Source organism: Anopheles arabiensis, chromosome 2 (genome assembly GCF_016920715.1).
Source record: "Anopheles arabiensis isolate DONGOLA chromosome 2, AaraD3, whole genome shotgun sequence".
Lineage (NCBI taxonomy): Eukaryota > Metazoa > Arthropoda > Insecta > Diptera > Culicidae > Anopheles > Anopheles arabiensis.
Window position 1 is genome coordinate 60,324,456 of NC_053517.1, and position 15,666 is coordinate 60,340,121.

Sequence of the window (15,666 nt, forward strand, 5' to 3'; positions counted from 1 at the left end):
CCCGCGTATCGGCTTACCGCACACGGTTCTGGTAAGCAAAAGTGCGCGCCGAACCTACCACATGGCGACCGTGACAGCGTAGCAAAGAACAAAAGCTACAAGAACATTAAAAGTGGAGTTGAAAAGTCAAAGTGCAGTGCTGTGAGAACTTACCACATGCCCCAAAAATCTAAAAAACAGTGCCCGTTAAGTCCAAATACACATTGTTGTGAAAATCTATCTAAAAATGCTAAAGTGATCAATGCTTAAATAATCAGTTTTTAGACCTTGAGTTTCAACTCTAAATGACTCATCAAGACGCTAACTTAGCAAAACAAATACAAAGTGCAACCAAATTAAAGAAAAATGGGTAACGACGCATCAAAGCCGAAAGCAAATGTAAAGGGTGATAATGACCTTACAATTATCCAGACCCAAAATGTTCACTCAGAGCAACACGAAAGCCACGAAATAAAACTGAACATTGTGCTAATATTGCTTTCAATCATACTCATCCAAAAGGTCTTAAAAGTACTTTTCAGAATAGTGAAAATACAAGCAAAAAAAAGTTGCAATGAACAAATTACAGCTGACTAAATAGTTTGCGTTTTGACAATGAAAACATTTCTTATTGCAAGTGATTCGAGTCTAAAATACAAGACAATAAAGTGGATGGAACTAGAGTTAACCAGCGTGATTTTATGGAAAAATAATTCCCAACGTGGAAGACAACATATCAATACTGAGCATTACTGCCCAATCAAGACATATGTTATGTTCAAGAAGGTACTGTAAAACACATCCTCAAACGACTTAAAAAGGCAAGTCAGACTTTAGAATTTGCGCTGCATTAAATATGCGAAATTGCAAAATAAACATAAAAGAAACGAGAATTATCAACAACTAGAATAAAATTATCTCTTGCCAACAATGAAAGAATTAGTAACCATATCTATTTCTGACAAATTGTAGTAAATAATCCAGCTAGATGGATTGCGTAACAGGCAAAATGGTTTAGATTAATTCGAGATATGACTCTTTCAAACCCCTTGTTTGCCATATGAGTGCAATACAGATTATAAGTCAAATAATATTAACAACAAGAAATACGTTTAAAAAGTTTATGAGAGTGAATTATAAATTCAGCAAATAAAATATCGTTCAAATTAGCATTTTAGAACGTCAGGAAAACAAAATGAACTCTCTGGATATTATACAAATGGCAACCAGTGCCATACCGACATTCAGCGGTAGAGATGACGAAGCTAAGGCAATGCTAGCTGCGTTAAAAATGCTTAAGGAAGCAGTCGATGAACAACATCATCGCATAATTGTGCAAGCTGTTCAGACCAAATTAAAAGGACAAGGAGGAAAGATTGTAGGAAATTTTGTGCACAGTATTGACGACATTTTGAAAAGAATCAATGAACATTTTAAGAAAACTGAATCACCCGAAGACATTGCAATAGTTATCTATTCCATGAAGCAAAAAACCACAGTGAAGGATTTTGGTGAAAAAATTCAGGATTTAGCAGAAGAGCTAAAGCAAGCCTACCTAAACGAAAATGTCACCCCAGAGCTGGCTAGCGAAAAAACAAATAGGATAGCCATGAAAGCTTTTGGAAAAGGGTTAAAAAACGAGATCCATCAGGCAATAGTTCTGTCAGGTATGATTCCTACGTTAGACGCTGCAATTAAGGCAATTGTCAATATTGACAATATAAATAAAAATTCGCAAAAAATGAATCTTGATAACAAACAAAGTAGTCAGGAAACCCGATATAATAGCTCATACCAGCTTCAGGCAAATAATCCGATTAAGTACGAGCATCGATCAAATAACAGCCGCTGGAGGTCTCAACCTCAGCAAAGCAATAATAACTGGAGATCTCAGGCTCCACAGAACAGTAACTGGAGAAAGAAAAATGTAGCAAATGTTCAAAATAGACATCCACGTGAGGCAAACGTGTACACTATTCAAAATAGGAAACCCACTAACACAAATATTTTAGAGCAACGCGTTCCGAAAAGAGCAATTTACTGCGCTCAAGCAAATGATCAGCCCTCAGAAGAAACAGAAAACACAATGGCCAGAATCCCACTAACACAAAACAATAATGATACTAATCAACGGTATAAAAGTCACATTTACAATCAAAATGATAAAGAATATATAAACATTGATCAAAAGAACAATCAAGTGCAACTTGAACAAGATTACATAGATTTCAAAAATAGAACTAGCTATGATACTAAATCTTATGAATCTATGAAAGATCAAACAATTTATGAAATGAAAAGATCAATTAACGACTCAGAAATAATAATTGAAGAAAATAAAGAGTTAACTAATGAAAATCACGACGAACATATACATAATCAGGATATAAACGAAAATTGTAAACAAACGATAATCGTCAATGACGTTAGTAACATAAATACGGTCGAGAAACCTATAACAGAGGTTATAAAACTGCTAGATAGCGGAGAAAGAAATAATAAGATGATTTGTAAAGACATTCATGCAACTGAGCTAAATAATGGAAAGAAAAGAAAACGTAGCACGAAATCAAAGAAGATGGAAATTGAAGCAAATAATCAATCATATTGCCAGAATGTACAAGCTGAGAATAATAATAATGTCACATTTAGTGAACCAAGAAAAACTGTTGCTTACAAAAAGTATCTCAAAGAACTTTTAGTAAATTTGCATCATACTATCTCAATGATAACAATTAAAAAATCTATAATCGCAGATTCCTCAAGAAATGAACCTAACAAACGTATCAATACGATATCAAACTGTTACAATCCCCAATTAAATATTAATGATATTGTAGCTCTAGGTAATCAATCAATGTACATAAAATATTACCCACCTTAACGAAATGATAATAATGCCAATAATTTTTTTAAACAAAATTATTAAACTTACCCAAAAAACGTATGAGAAAAAAAAATCAACCAAAAAAAGACCAATTAAAGTATGACAGAATAACTTCATTTTATTACGTTATTCTTCCGAAGGGTGGAGGTGTAGCAGATTTACTGCTAACAGTTGAACCAACTCTTAAAGCCGCCTCAACATAATCGTTGCTAACCAAAACCATCCAACTAAAAACACATTCAAATTAACCAGCAATCAAATCAGGTGAGACAGAAAACCTACCATGCAATAAATGCTTAGCACACACAAACCGTAGGACAGGAAGCGCGAACCGACAACTTATAAAAACATAACGCGACGGTAACATGAAACGCGCCTCACAACTCAGAACGGCTGCAAAACGATAGCGCAACAATAACACCAAGGGACAAACAAACAACCGGACATTGACTTTATATTTTGATGAACAAACCTCAAAACAGGAAGGTTAGCAACCACATAATGAAAGTAGGTCAATATTAGTCGTAAACATAAAATAAGTGTAAAAAGACATTGTGTCATCACTGTTTAAGAATGCGTTATAAATAAAGCTTATTCGAAACAGTGAGACAGTTCACTAGTTTCAGACACGTAGATCACTCGTGTTTAGTGTTTCTCCCCATTAAGCAGAAGCCGCCGAAGGCTCTGCCCAATTGGTAACCGCGTTTGGTTATCAGCTGTTCAGTCGGTTGACCGATCAGCAATACTCCTTCTACGGAAGAAGTGCAAGTTTGCACCTTAATCGGTTAATACTCCCGCAGCGTTTTAACGCCGCCTGGAATCCGATCCATCGCGCAAGTAAAGTCCCGTAGTTCCACCCGTCCGTTGCATAAGTGTAACTTGACCATCTCTTCCTAACGAAGTGAACGAATGATATAATTCATTCGCAATTAAACCAACTACGGTACGTTCTCGCCTCGATATCCCGCCTCGTTCTGCACTCTTCCTCCACATCCCGCGTATCGGCTTACCGCACACGGTTCTGGTAAGCAAAAGTGCGCGCCGAACCTACCACAATTGCGCTCCACTTTCATGCACTATAAACCGTCATCTAAGTCTCGAAATAATCATATTTTCATCGATGGTATGGCAGCAAACGGCCTTTATGAATTAAGCAACGTTAGAAACTCCATGGACCGACAATCCTCCTCTAAATCCGAACCGGCCCTGCTCAAGCTCGACAATTATCATCCTGCACTCGAATGGTCAATACGTCACTATGATCCTCATGCGTCTAGCTCCGATCCAAGCAACACATATCAGCAACGATTAAATTACTCAAAGGCTAATATCGTCGAACTGGAGGAAAGAATATTTCTATTCGGTTCTACTTTTAACTGCTCCAACTTTCCATCTGTTGACGACGCTGTTCATGCCTTCACGATTTTCATGAAAGATGCTCTACAATCCTGTACGCCAATTATGCACCAGAAACGCTCTCCAGCATGGAGTAATAACAGGCTTATCATCCTCAAACGAGCCAAAAACAAAGCCATTAGTCGACACCGTTTTTTGAGAAGTAATATCACTAGGGAAAATCGTAACAACGCTATACATGCATACCGTCAGTATAACCGATCAAGATATAAGCAATATATATCTTCAATCGAAAGGTACCTTTTCCGACATCCCCGAAAATTTTGGCGGTTCATCGACAGCAGACGACGCTCAAACGTAGTTCCAAGCACAATCAAATATAATGATTCCGTGGGCACGTCACCCGAAGATATTTGCAACATTTTTGCAGAACGATTTTCCGATGCCTTTTCCACCCCAATTGTAGATTAAACGGTGATCTCAAGGGCCACATCTTACACACCTCTAAACATGATTGATTACACCATTCCTACGTTTGATATACGCACAGTAGAAAAGTGCCTCAAAAGCCTTAAACCATCTACACCTCCTGGTCCCGATGGCATTCCGAGTTTCATCATCAGTAAATGCTATCAGTCCCTAGCACCTGTATTAACAAACATATACAACACGTCACTGAGTTCCGGTATTTTCCCACGCTTATGGAAGACCTCGTGGATGGTACCTATATTTAAAAAAGGGGATCGCTCATGTGCTTCAAACTATCGCGGTATCATATCACATATCACATATCACATCACAAATCGTACCCATACAACTCAATTCCTCGAACGCCGTCGAATTTGTCAGGCAGTGTTCGATACGTGTGCTGTTGGTTTGGAAATCGTATATATACGACTGAATTCATCGAACGCGTTCGAACTGGTGCTCGATCTGTGTTCTGTTGGTGTGTAAATCGTACCTACACAACTGAATTCATCGAACGCGTTCGAACTGGCTCATTTGTGTTCGATCTGTGCTCTGTTGGTGTGGAAATTATACATATACAATTCAATAGATCGATCCCGTTCAAACGGATTATTCATTATTCGCGAATGAACTGAACTGGAATTGCGCTCATCATGTTGATCCATATTTAAGTAGTTTTTTTTATAGAATCCTTGAGTGTGTATAAGGCATAGGGTACAATATATGCTGGAGACATCTATGCTCGTATTAGTTTTATACATGCTAGTTTTTGGTCGGTTTTTCGATAGCTAGCCAGACAGCAGATGGGCCGAGTGTTTAATGTTTTTAAATTATTGGTGTCAACCGCAGAATGAGTACTTCTTTGGCTACAGTATGCGTCTATGGCGGGTAAATGAATAAGATAACGAGCTTTCTTTGTAAATAAAAACCCCATGAAAAAAAGAACGAAATAATCGTCGTTCACGTACGATTCTTTTTGGTGAGCGAACTAGTTCGTTCGCGTTCGGTCAAAAGAATCGTTTTGCCCATGCCTAGTTGAAACACACGATAAGTACTAAACAAGATAACAAGAATCTTACGCTACAAGACCTAGCAGAATGGCTGAAACCCTCTGAAGAACTAGCCATTATGCGGCCGCGAACGAAGGAGTATCCAAGCAAGAAAGGTCGAAACATCAAAATATACAGCATCGTCACAAAGGGCCAGAAAAGGAAACAATATGTATAATTTGTGGATTTCCTCACGAAACCACTCGTTGCAGGCAATTGAACGGTAAGACACCCAATATAAAATTAACTCTTTTTATTCGGCATAGAATTTGCACCAATTGCTGCAAGTACAGCAACCATAACACCAAAAACTGTCGCCTATCAGCACAATGTAGCGTGGTACGGTTGCGGCAAAAGGCATCATAGTATCTGTTGTGTACTGGATTGCCAAACTACGATGAGTTTCGCGCAACATAACAACTGACAGCTGCTTAACGCTTCAGAAAACGCTTTATTGCCGGTACCATGTTATGAATATCCGTAGTAGGCCGCTCATTTCTCATTGAAAAGCTACCAACCTACTGCGATTACCGACAGTTAATGAAACGCTTTACCTCCTTTCCCAAGCGTTTTCTTAAGCGTTTGGCAGCTGTCAGTTGTTATGTTGCGCTCCGTGTTATGCTGTGTGGAGTCCTGCGGTAACTGAATGATCCAACATCTCTCCCCTTAATTGGTACTTCTGGAATGAATTGAGTGTTCGGTAGCTGTTTGGTAGCTCGGAGATGCCTAATCCCGGAAACAGTGTTTGAAGGTGTGTATTGTGGAGCTGGTGGTTAAAACATCTGTCTTCAAATTCAACCAGTTGGTGTGTACTCGTATCGATTCCGGCTCAGCTCCTCCGTGCTTACTTGGGCTGAGAAGCGACGAAACAGTTTGAAACGGTATGGAAATATACCTGCAGTAACTTTTTCGTCCCAATTGGTGGTTCGAAATACATTTGATAGTGCGTTTCGAAATACTTTCCCTCCTTTCCCTCCTTTCCCTCTTTTCCCTCCTTTCCCTCCTTTACACCATTTCCTTTATTTCCCTCCTTTCCCTCCTTTCCCTCCTTTCCCTCCTTTCCCTCCTTTCCCTCTTTTCCCTCCTTTCCCTCCTTTCCCTCCTTTCCCTCCTATCCCTCCTTTCCATCCTTTCCCTCTTTTCCCTCCTTTCCACCCTTTCCTCCTTTCCCTATTTTCCCTCTTTTCCCTCTTTTCCCACCTTTCCCTCCTTTCCCACCTTTCCCTCCTTTCCCTCCTTTCCCTCTTTTCCCACCTTTCCCTCCTTTCATTATTTTCCCTCCTTTTTATCTTTCCCTCTGTCGCTGACAATAATAAAGCTTTAAAAACGAAGCGTTGCTGGTCAATACTTGCTGAATAGCTACGTTATGCAACGCACCAGCGATGCGCGTTTTTTTAACGATTTTATGGAAAACATAGGCTAAGAAGAAAATGCTGATCGACGACGGTCAGCATTTTTAGAGTATAAATTCAATTGAAAAAACGAATGAAAGCATTATTTGCCAATAGCCAGTTGGTGCATTTATTATTGTGCTTAAGTCGGCGTGTACTGTGCCTGTCTTGGGCTGCAGCTCCGAAAGACACTTTCGTGTGCGCGACAAATGGTGGCTCCAGAGAGGATGCATCAACCAACGGATCGGCAAGTAGTCCAATGTCCTCCTTTCCCTTCTTTCTCTCCTTCCCTCCTTTTCCACATTTCCCTCATTTCCAACCTTTCCCTCCTTTCCCTCCTTTCTCTTCTTTCCAACCTTTCCCTCCTTTCCCTCCTTTCCCTCCTGTTGATGACAGCGCCGCATAATTAGGTCATCACGGCCTGGGAACTGACCGACCGAACGAAAACAATTGTTAGCAAATCTAATGTAAACAATATCGACCAAATAAAAACTGCTGATCGCGATCGATCAGCAGAAAATTAGTATATAAGTTAGGAATAAGCATGAATAAATCGACTTTCAAGCACAAGAACTCAAAGACTAAGTTGTTTGTCTGTTCCAAGCCAAGTCGGACGGTAAAATCCTCCTGTCTTGGCGCTTCCCAACGAGTTCAGACTCGGTGCGGAAAATATATGGTGGCTCCAGAGAGGATTAGTAGAGACCTCGCAACGTACAAGTCGGAGGTTAACTTCCGATCTTGAAACCCAGAGTCGGCAGGAACATACAAGTCGGAGGTTAGCTTCCGATCTTGACGAACGTATTCCTGACCGATAGAGAAAAACAACCGGCACTCCAACGGAGGAAGGTTCGTAAAAGCGGAAAACATCGCGAATGTATAATAGTAGCCAAAAACGTAAAGTGCAACAAACCAAACGAGTGCAAAAAAAACGCCTGAAACAGTGCTTAAGAAGTCCAAGGTACAGAGACAGAATTCAGTAAGGCCCCGTACGATCACCGATATATTGTGATTGAATAAAGACACCGGTGGTAAAAAAAACGACGTTCGCTATATCGTTTCGGTCGTACCACAGGTTTGTAAACAAAACAAAAAGGGTGTGTGTGTGCAGTGAAACGCAACCTCAGAAAGGGCGTTTAAAAACGGACGACCTGAGAACATCTGATCGAAAATCATTACGTAGCGTACTAGTAACAAAGTGCAGTGTAAACAATTACGCGTGTGGCACACATTCGCAGTGAGAACGTAGTAAAACCCACAAGACGCTAACGACCGCGGTTTACGGACGTTCCCGTAAAGCACCCGTAAGCAGTGTACTCCAATTACAACAACACAAGTAAATGTGCGGATCAAGAAAAGATCAACAGTTGGGGAGTGTAACAATACGGGACGTGCATACAAAAAGAAATCTTCGAGCTAAACCGTATCCGGCTTTAGCATTTCCGGGAAAACCACAAACATAAAGGTGTTGATAAGAGTGCGAACTAGTGAAGTAGTACGTGTCCAGCTTATTGACGTGTGTTGATACGGTGATCGGTAGCCAATGGTCATCGCCCCGGAAGACCCGATTATCCAACGAAAAAGCGTGGCGGCAATACTACCCAAGCAGCGGATCTGAAGGCGACCAGAAGACAGGGGTACTGACGACACCGCGGGGGATCACCTGAAGACGACCTCGAGCAGGACAAGCAGGGGCGTTGTAAGAGCAGCAACGACACGACGACACCCATCCAGATCGGCAGCGACAGCCCAGTTACTTTATCCACCGGTTACGCAAAGTGAGTAGTATGGATATCATATTTAAAAGCAACCCGAAAGGCAATTGCAAGCTATGCAAGAACCCCGATGAGTGGGACACACAAGTTAATTGTATCGAGTGTGACAGATGGTTACATCTCAAATGTCTGAAGCTAGAAGGTCCCGTTAAAAAATATGTGTGTCTAAAATGCTACACAATAGCTAAGGAACGCAAGGGAAATAGGGAGGCCTTAATGCAACCTAAAAAGAACTAGAGAAGAAAACGAAAGGTGTGAGAAGGAAATCGAAAGACTAGAAGACATATTAAGAAATGAAGAAATACATAACCAATCCGACACAACTCACCTACAAGACGACCTACAGACACCTACAACAAACGTAAATAAAATGGCAAACTTGGGTTTTGCTCCACTGAATAACATGGTGGAAAATATGACCATGTTGAATCAAACGGAGTACTTGATGGACCAAAGGCTCCTTACAGATCTGGTCGCAAAACTCTCTCCGGACCTTAAAACCAGGTGGCTCAGAGATTCACTTAACGAGGAAGGTGACAAAATCAAAACCTTGAAAGATTTCAGCAAATGGTTGAAACCAACAGAAGACGTGGCGATCACACTTCTTGCTATGGAAGGTGGTCAAGAGACAGACCGGCAAGGCTGAATACTCACTATTCAGCCAGCCATCAAATTCTCAAATAAAAGCTGTCTAATTTGCAGCCGTCCTCATGAAACCATATCTTGTTACAAGCTAAAGAATGCCTCAGTAAACGAAAGATGGAAAATGCTGAAGGAGAAAAACGTTTGCACTAACTGCTGCAAATTCTCTAACCATGCGGCCATTAACTGTCGCTCAAGGCCGCAGTGTACAGTGAATGGTTGTGGACGACGACACAACACCATATTGCATGAAGAAAAATTCAACTCAATGGGCGCGGCGTCAAAAGCACATTTAAATTTTCATCAAAACTCGGAACAATACCTATTTCAAGTTCTGCCAATAACTGTCTATAACGAAAACAACTCCATCGAAACATTTGCATTGATAGACCCAGGATCCTCAACGAGCCTCATGACAGAAAGCCTAAGACAGAAACTAAATCTGCATGGCCCAAGGAAGCCGTTAACACTTTCGTGGACAAATGGATGCAACCAGGTAGAGGATACAAGCACGTCGGTATCTCTGAAACTCAGAGGTCCAAACGGCAGGCTGCTTTATGTCAAGGACATTAGGACAGTAAATGAACTGGACCTACCCACTCAAAGCATCAATGCAAACGTGTTGAAGAGAAAATTTTCCCACTTAAAGACGGTAAATATTTCAAGCTACAAAATGCTAAACCCACCATTCTGTTAGGACTTCCACATGCTTATTACACGCAAGCTGTGGAGTCCAAATCAGAGCGCCCAATGAACCAGTGGCACACAAAACACGCATTGGTTGGGTCGTATTTGGAAAGTGCAGAGATGGTGATGCAAAAGAAAATCAACATCTTTTCACAATACAGGATAAGAAAGAGGAGGAAGAAAAAGTCAATGAGGGACCTGATGAAAAGGTTTTTTCAACAGAAGAATTTGGCGTAAGGGAAACCAAATTCACCCCAAAATCAAAGGACCATGAAAGAGCCCTAAGTGTAATGAATGACACACTGAAATATACAAATAATCAGTATGAGATTGGCCTACTTTGGAAAGATCCCAATGTATCCTTACCAAGCAGGTACGCACAGGCGCTAAGAAGGCTCGAAAGTCAAGAACGGAAAATGAAAGGTAATGACGAGATGAAAACCTGGTATAAAAATCAAATTACTGATTATGTTCAGAAAGGTTACGCTCGTAAACTAACACCATTTGAATTGCTGAATAGAGATCCAAAGATCAATTACATTCCCCATTTTATGGTCATCAATCCAAATAAGCCAACTCCAAAACCAAGACTGGTTTTCGATGCAGCTGCAAAGAACGAAGGGATTTCACCTAACTCTACTCTCTTGTCCGGACCAGACGCCACTACGTCAATTTTTGGAGTATTAATCCGCTTTCGCGAATACCCTATCGCCTGTTCAGGGGACATCAAGGAGATGTTCCATCAGATACGGATCCGCAAAGAAGATCAAGTGGCTCAACGATTTTTATTCAGGGATAATCCACGCAACGAACCCCAAGTATACGTTATGAACGTCATGACCTTCGGTGCCACATGCTCTCCTGCTTGTGCCCAGTTCGTTAAAAATGAAAACGCCTTAAAATATAAAGACAAATACCCCACTGCAGTGGAAGCAATAGTAAAAACCACTATGTTGATGATTATCTTGATAGTTTTCGGACTATCAATGATGCAATTAAGACTATTAACGAGGTTTGCCTCATACATGATAGAGCGCATTTCTTTATGAGAAATTTCGTTTCTAACTGTCAGGAGGTAATAAGAAGCATCCCAGATGATAGATCCTCACAACAAGAGCTGCTGCACATCTCTAATAAAGATATGAATTTTGAGAAAATTTTGGGGCAATACTGGGACAAAACAAACGATGTGTTAAGGTATAAGCTTAAGCATACCCCGTGTTCCATAATTTCAAAAGAGAAATGCTAGCCTACTTGATGAATCATCCAAGATCATCCAAGACAAAACAAACGATGTGTTAAGGTATAAGCTTAAGCATACCCCGTGTTCCATAATTTCAAAAGAGAAATGCTAGCCTACTTGATGAATTCCAAGTCATCATCCAAGAAATTTGGAAAACAGAACTGGATTGGGATAGCCCAGTACCAGAACGCATAATGGAACAATGGCAAAGATGGAAGGAAAGAATAAAGGAACTAGAACACATACAAATACCTAGATGCTACTCGGTGGCTAGCAATATCGAAGTAACTGAGTTACACACTTTCGTTGACGCTTCGGAGAAAGCGTTCGCAGCAGTAGTGTACTTAAGAACATTAACAGAAAAGGGGATTGACGTAAACATAGTGGCGGCAAAAACGAGAGTGGCACCAATAAAACCACTCTCAATTCTTAAGCTGGAACTTCAAGCAGCAGTACTCGGAGTCAGACTCGCCGAGACTGTTAAGGAGGAATTAAGAATTACCACTGATAGGGACTATTATTGGTCAGATTCCAAAACCGTCCTAGGATGGATCAATGCCGATCCACAAAAGTACAAACAATTTGTGGCGGTAAGAATTGGAGAGATTTTAGATACTACCAATGCTAGTCAATGGAAGTGGGTCTCCTCCGAAAGTAATCCTGCAGACGAAGCAACCAAGGTAGTTACAAGAAAATCTATATGGCTGAATGGCCCAGTATTTCTTAAACAAAGGGAAATTGAATATAGGGACTCCAAGCTAATCATTACTCATGAAGAAATCCGTCCAAATCTTATGATTAAAACCATAGAGAAGAGAACATTCAACTTTATAAAAATCGAATGGTGTTCAAATTGGCTAAGACTGAAGAGATCACTGGCAATCGATTTAAAATATATAGAATTTTTGAAAAGCAAGGTCAAGCGATTAGCATTTTCCCCGATAGTAGAAAAGGAAAACCTGGATAAAGCAGAAAAACTCCTATTGCAAAAGGCACAATGGGAGATATACGAAGATGATGTAGTTCAGCTTTCACTCAATGGACAAGTCTCTAAAAACAGCACAATAAAGAATCTCAATCCACAAGTAATAGAAGGACTACTACGAGCAAGGGGACGATTAGCAAATATATGCTACCTCTCCGATGACGTGAAACAACCCATAATATTACCCAAGAGGCATCACGTGACAGAATTGATCATACAGCATTATCATGAACGCTACATGCATAAAAAGATGGAAGCAGTTATTGCGGCAATCCGGCAAAGGTTTTGGGTAATCGACCTTAGGGCCGTGGTAAGAAGCGTGATCAGCAAATGCCAGCGTTGCAAAATGAACGCGCACGTCCCATTGCCCCGATGATGGCCCCCCTTCCAGAAAGCCGAGCCGCTGTGTTCAAAAAACCCTTCACCCATACAGGTGTAGATTACTTTGGACCCATGACAGTGTCAATCGGAAGAAGGGTAGAAAAAGATGGGGAGCGATATTCACGTGTATGACAACGCGCGCTATACATTTAGAAATCGCTAAAGACTTAAGTACAAATTCCTTCATAATGTGCCTAAAAATGTGCAGCATAGGCGTGGAAAGATTTGTCACATATACAGTGACAATGGTACAAGCTTCGTTGGGGCAAACAGGCAAATAACGGAACTCATCGAAAGATGTGCAACCAACGGTATCAAATGGCACTTCAATCCCCCGGCCGCGCCTCACTTTGGAGGTGTATGGGAGAGAATGGTCCGAGAGCTTGCTGCCAAATAATGATAATATGCCAGAAGAAGTATTAAGATCGGCCTTTATCGAGATCGAATTTATTCTCAATAATAGACCTCTTACTCACATCCCCCTCGAAACTGAAGACGACGAACCTCTCACACCGTTTCACTTCTTGATAGGGTGTTCCGGAGAGGCCGAACCTACGCCAGCCGGGATTTCAGCAGCTGAAGCTAGCAAAAACAACTGGAAGAAGGCACAAGTGATCACCCAAAACTATTGGGAACGTTGGTTGAAGGAGTACCTCCCAACATTAGCCAAACGAGAAAAGTGGATAGAACGCTCAGACCCAATACAACCTGATGACATAGTCGTCTTCCCAGACGAACAACGCGTGGGTAGGTGGTTAAAGGGCCGGGTAGTAGAAGTTTATCCCGCTAAAGACGGGCAAGTTAGATCCGCAAAGATTAAAGTTGAAAACGGCGAATACAAACACCCTGTTATCAACTTATCAGTACTAGAAGTATAGGCCAAAAATTTGCAGACGTACCTTCGTGGGGAGTTAAAAGACCGGTCAACATCGCCTACGTCAAGAAATTAGCTGAACAATTAAAAACTCCTCCTGCAAAAAGGAGGAAGCATCTCGTAAAACCTTATAATGGCCCGGTATCTATGCATTATAAGCCTGTTAGCCGCATGGAAACTAACAGACAATCTTTCAGTTAAACCAGTTGAAGAAGCTGGTATATTCTTCGACCACGAAGGAACGCTTCTCTTGAAAAGGGGTGTGTGGGAAACAACCTTCCACACGAAAATACACCCCGAAAATGACACAGAGACTTTACTGACAATGGAGAAAGAGGTGACCACAGTATTCAAGGCACTGAGCGACATGGACACTAATCTTCTAAATTTGAAATTGACATTAGAACAAAACATTCGACACGCACTTCAACTCTCACAGACTGCAGTAAAAAGACGAACCAAACGATCTAGCGGTATATTTGGATTTTTGAAAGGTATTCTTTTTGGAGAAGACGATATTGACGAACAGTTAGCCCTCTTTAGAACTTCTGAAGACCAGAAATTGAAACATATATCGGAAGACATGACTCATAAAATCAAGCAGGGTGACAGACTTAGAAACGAACTTAATATGAAAATAGACCACATGAACGAAGGTATTAAGAGTCTTAATAAAAGCTTCAATGAAAACAAAAAAACGTACTTATAAAGCATGTCACAGAAACAATCATGCTAGCTGAAGACATAGTACAATACATTACGACAAGGTATCTAGAGTTAGAAATCCAGCCCCTTAGCATATTCGACTCGACGAAAATTTCCGAGAAGATACAATCAAGGTTACCCGATGGGTATATAATTCTAGACCACCCCGAATTTCTAGCAAAGAGTTATTTAGAGGAGAAATAATAGTACATATTGAAAACGTCATCGTTTCGCAAGAGAGATTCGAAATATTCCATATCACTGTAATACCAAACCTAAAAAACTTTACAACTCTGGACTTAGATGAAAATGTAATAGCTATAAACGATATACACTATATATACCCTACAGATATTACGCGATACAATAGCACTCATCACGTGTCCTCCGATGTAGCCGTTAGAAGAGATTTGGATTGTATATCCTCATCTTTCAGACATATAAAAACAGAATGCTTGTGTGGTATAAAACCAATTAAAAACTCAATAACCAATTTGTAAAGCTCTCCCAGCCGAACAAAATCCTATACTACTCTTCTCATCCTAACGAAATATATCTCAAATGTAACAAAACACTGACACTTAATAACACTTAGCCAAGACTGTAAAATACAGACCAAGAACATAGAAATCTAGCCAACCATGAAAATTGCAGCTGTAGAAACAAAAATGTATTTCAAGCCGCTGGCCAAAATACTGAATTTAAGCGCAGAGCAAAAAGAAGAAACAAATTGGGATCAGCTCTACCTCATAAAAATTACAAGTACAAAAGCCTGCGTCGCCACTTTAATATTAGGAATAACCATAGCATTTATTATCAAACAAGTACGAGGTAAAATGTACACTTTACGCCCCCGCCGTTTAAACCGTCACCAAATAGTAACCCCTCTACGAGGAATTACGGGGGTCAGGATGTTGATGACAGCGCCGCATAATAAGGTCATTACGGCCTGGGAACTGACCGACCGAACGAAAACAATTGTAAGCAAATCTAATGTAAACAATATCGACCAAATAAAAACTGCTGATCGCGATCGATCAGCAGAAAATTAGTATATAAGTTAGGAATAAGCATGAATAAATCGACTTTCAAGCACAAGAACTCAAAGACTAAGTTGTTTGTCTGTTCCAAGCCAAGTCGGACGGTAAAATCCTCCTGTCTTGGCGCTTCCCAACGAGTTCAGACTCGGTGCGGAAAATATACCTCCTTTCCCTCCTTTCCCTCCTTTCCCTCCTTTCCCTCCGTTC